The 4,052-nt window shown below is 41.5% G+C and overlaps 1 non-coding gene across 1 annotated transcript; it reads left to right on the top strand.

Moving 5' to 3' along the window:
- Positions 1-3,156: 3,156 nt before the first annotated feature.
- LOC112317902 (U6 spliceosomal RNA) lies at positions 3,157-3,263 on the top strand. The gene has a single exon (XR_002976152.2). It is a non-coding gene; the product is annotated as a U6 spliceosomal RNA (small nuclear RNA).
- Positions 3,264-4,052: the final 789 nt, after the last annotated feature.

The following is a 4,052-nucleotide window of genomic DNA, read 5'->3' as shown; positions in this document are numbered from 1 at the left end:
GCTTTACATCCCCATGGCTATTCTGTAACAACCAATCTGTGCTTCTTAATACCTTCACCTTTTTTAGCTATCCCTCCCAACCCACCCTTCCATCTGGCAGCTGTCGAAACGTTCTCTGTATCTATGAGTCTGTTTCTGTTCTGTATGTTTGTTTATTTTGTTTTTTTTAGATTCCATTGTTAATAGATATGTATTTGTTGCCATTTTATTGTTTGTATTCTTAATCTTTTTTTCCCTTCTTCTTCTTAAACGTGATCCTTTAACATTTCATGCCATACTGGTTTGGCGGTGATGAAGTACTTTAGCTTTTTCTTGTCTGGGAAGTTCTTTATCTTTCCTTTGATTCTAAATGATAGCTTTGCTGTGTAGAGTAATCTTGGTTATAGGCACTTACTTTTCACCACTTTGAATATTTCTTGCCACTCCCTTTGGACCTACAAAGTTTGTGTTGAGAAATCAGTTGACAGTCTTATGAGTGCTCTATTGGAGGTAAATAACTGCTTTTCTCTTGCTGCTTTTAAGAATCTCTCTCTGTCTTTAACCCTTTTCATTTTAATTCTGATTTATCTTGATGTGAGCCTCTGGGTTCATCTTGTTTGGGACTCTGTGCTTCCTTGACTTGTATGTCTATTTTCTTCATCAGGTTAGGGAAATTTTCTGTCATTATTTTTTCAAGTGGGTTTTCAATTTTTTGCTCTCTTGCTTGTTGTTCTGGCACCCCATGGTGTGATTGTTGGTATGCTTGAAGTTGTCCCAGAGGCTCCTTACGCTACCTTCACTTATTTTGGATTCTTTTTTTTTTTTTTTCATGTTCTTATTGGGTGTTTTTTTTTCTTCTTTATCTTCCAAATTACTGATTTGACTTTTGACTTCATCTACTCTACTGTTAGTTATCTGTAATGTACTCTTCATTTCAGTTAGTACATCCTTAATTTCTGACTAGTTGGTTTTTATGGTTTCTATGTCCTTTTTCATACTGTGGAAATTCTCACTAAGTTTGTAAGCATGCTTATAACCATTGTTTTCAGCTGTGCATCTTGTGGTTTGCTTGCCTCCATTTCATTTAGTTCTTTTTCTGAGTATTTTTCCTGTTCTTACATTTGGGACCCATTTCTTTATCTCTTCATTTTGGCAGCCTTCCTGTGTTTGTTTCTATGTATTGGGTGGAACTTCTATGTCTCCCTGGTTTAGTAGAGTGGCCTTTTGTAGTAGGTGTCCTGTAGGGTTCAGTGGCACAGACTCCTTGATAACCCAAGATGCAATGCTCCCAACTCCTGTGTGGGCTGTGTACATGCTCCTGTTGTAGTTGAGCCTTGATTGCTATTGGCACATCAGTGGGAAGGATTTCTCCCCAGGCCAACTGGCTGCAAGGGCTGGCTGTGACCACCAGCCACTGTGGAGGATCAGCTAGCTGTTCAGGACTTACGTCAATAGGGCTCTGGTGCCTACTGAGTCTGCCCCTTGAGTGCATTGCTTGGGAGGCGGTTGGGTGGTGCTTCAACATGATCTGAAGCTGCCCACCAGTTGTTCTGGCTCTGAGTCCTCCTGAGAGGTGCAAGCCACTGCCTGTGTTCTGCCCAAGGTCACCCAGCATGAGCTACAAAGATGGCTGCTATTTGTGCTGAGTTTGGAGGTGCCCAGGCAAGGGGAAGCTGCAAACAAGGCTGGCTGTTGCTAGTGCCAGGCCTGTGGTAATTTAGTGAGATTTAAGGGGCACCTTGAGGCCAGATGCTGCTTGTTTGAGAGATTTTATGAAAGTCTGAAGCATAAACCAAGACAGGTCATTTGTATGGAATAGCTACTGGAAACAGCTGGTGGGGGTGGGGGTGGGGAGGTGTGCTGCAATTTGGTGGGGCAGGGTCTCAGGGAATTACCAGGGCAGGGCCAACATTTGGAACCAGGTTGATGGAGACTCAGATATGGCACCTGCCTGCCAGCACTGTGTGTGTTGGGGGTGGGGGCGGAATCTCAGAAAAAGAACAATGGCCTCTACCAGTACTTCTGTCTGGCAGAAAGCTGCCAATCCAAATTCTCACCTGTTGCCAGACAATTCAGTTCCTCCCTGTATATCTCTGATTCCTTTCAAGCTGCCACTCCAGTGCTGGAGCTCAGAGAGAGTGAGTCCAAGTAAGTCTGTGCAAGAGCCCTTTAAGAGGCACTGCCTGGGACTCCAGCAGCCATCTCTCTCAGCACAATCCCTATTGGGTTTTATAGCCAGAAGTTATAAAGACTTCTCCTCCTGGCACTGGAACCCTGGGCTGGAGGGCGTGGTATGGGGCTGGGACCCCTTGATCTTTAGGGTTTACCTCTGCAACTGAGATATTCCTCCCAATTTTTATCCTTCACACACAGGTACAGAAACAGCTCATTCTGCATCTTGGTACCTCTTATCAGTCTCAATGTGGATTCTTTAAATTTCTAGTTGTAGGACTCCCAGTCAGCTAGATTTTAGGCAGTTATGAATGATTGTTATTCTGTAGTTTAGTTGTAATTTTGATGTGGTTGTGGGAGGATTCGTGTACTGCATTTACCTATGCTGCTATCTTGACCGGAAGTCCTCTACTCATTTTTAAGTCAGATAATTGGCTATTTGTTATTGAGTTATATCAGTTCTGTGTATATTTTGGATGTGAACCCAGTATCATATGTATGATTTGCAAATATTTTCTCCCATTTGGTAGGTTGCCTTTTCATTTTGTTGATGGTTTCCTTCGCTTTGGAAATTTTTAATTTTAATTGTTACTTTCACATTAATTTGTAAAAGGTTGTGACAATTTATGCTTTCATTGTTAGTTATGTGCAAGGATGTCCACTTCTTCAGTATATGGAAATTTTTAGCTTTTTCTTATAAAAAAATTCAAATATATAGAAAATAGAATACAGTGTATTACGTTCCCATGGACACAATATCCAGTTTCAGGAATTTTCCAACTCCTATTTAATTCTTTTGAAGCTATTTCAAACATGACATTTTCCCTTGTAAACCAAATATTTTATCTTCAGTTATCTCTAATTTTACTTCCTTATAACAATATATAAACATGAAAGTATTTTTTTTCCTATTCTTATCTCCCGAAGTGAGATAGTAAAAAAGAGAAATTTTAAGAGTTCCCCTATAAGACTTCAGGATACACATGCAATTTAAACACACTTTGCGTGCTCATTTCAGCAGCACATACACTAACATTGGAATGATGCAGAGAAGGTTAGCATGACCCCTGCACAAGGATGACCTGCAAATTTGTGAAGTGTTCCATATTTAAAAATAAATAATTAAATAAAAATAAACACACTTTGCTTTAAAAAAAAACAAACAGGCCAAAATGTAATCACTTTTGCTAAGCTAAGTCACCAAACCAAAACTTAATAACTTAATCTAATTGCAATATCAGCCTCTTCCAGGAGTGAAATTGTAAACCAACCATCTGTGTTGGGAACGGCCCTGCCTGGTTTCAGAAGCTATAACCCCCATGGCTAAGGTTGAGGGACAGACCTTGGGACCATAAGGCACTAAGGAGACAAAGCTTATCTCCCTGGCAGGGGAGCTGCCCCTGCCCACTTTACTTTACCCTGCTTGGCCCCAAGCCTGACCAGTTAGCTAATGACAGGTAAGATTCCTCAAGGGAGGGATGACCTAAGACAGGCATGGTCACAAAGAGGCCCTCAGGGAAGGACTTGGGGGGCTATAGAAAAAGGGGGGTGATGGACCCTCACCCTTCAGCTTTGACATAGCCTAAGTCCTCATTCTGTCTGCAAGAAGTCTCCTAATCTCTTGGCTGCCTTACTTCCCCTGCCTGATTTAAGCCTGAAACAATGATAGAGGGAGGTGCAGTCCTGTGCTGGAAAGGGCGGATTCCCCAGGGTGATCAGGCCTAAGAAAGAATGCATAAAATCCTGTGAAACCTGCTTTGCTAAGAATGCCCTCAGTTTTCTGATAAGGGTCCAAGCATGAAATGAATTTGTTTTCCAAAGTTTTATAGCCCTTAAGCTAACTGACCCTGAGTCAGAATAAGCCCTCAAATTTCTGTGTGTTCTATTTTTTGATCCTTACT

Source organism: Desmodus rotundus, chromosome 4, assembly GCF_022682495.2.
Source record: "Desmodus rotundus isolate HL8 chromosome 4, HLdesRot8A.1, whole genome shotgun sequence".
NCBI lineage: Eukaryota > Metazoa > Chordata > Mammalia > Chiroptera > Phyllostomidae > Desmodus > Desmodus rotundus.
The sequence above is the reverse complement of the archived record's forward strand: the minus strand, read 5'-3'. Positions and strand labels throughout refer to the sequence as shown.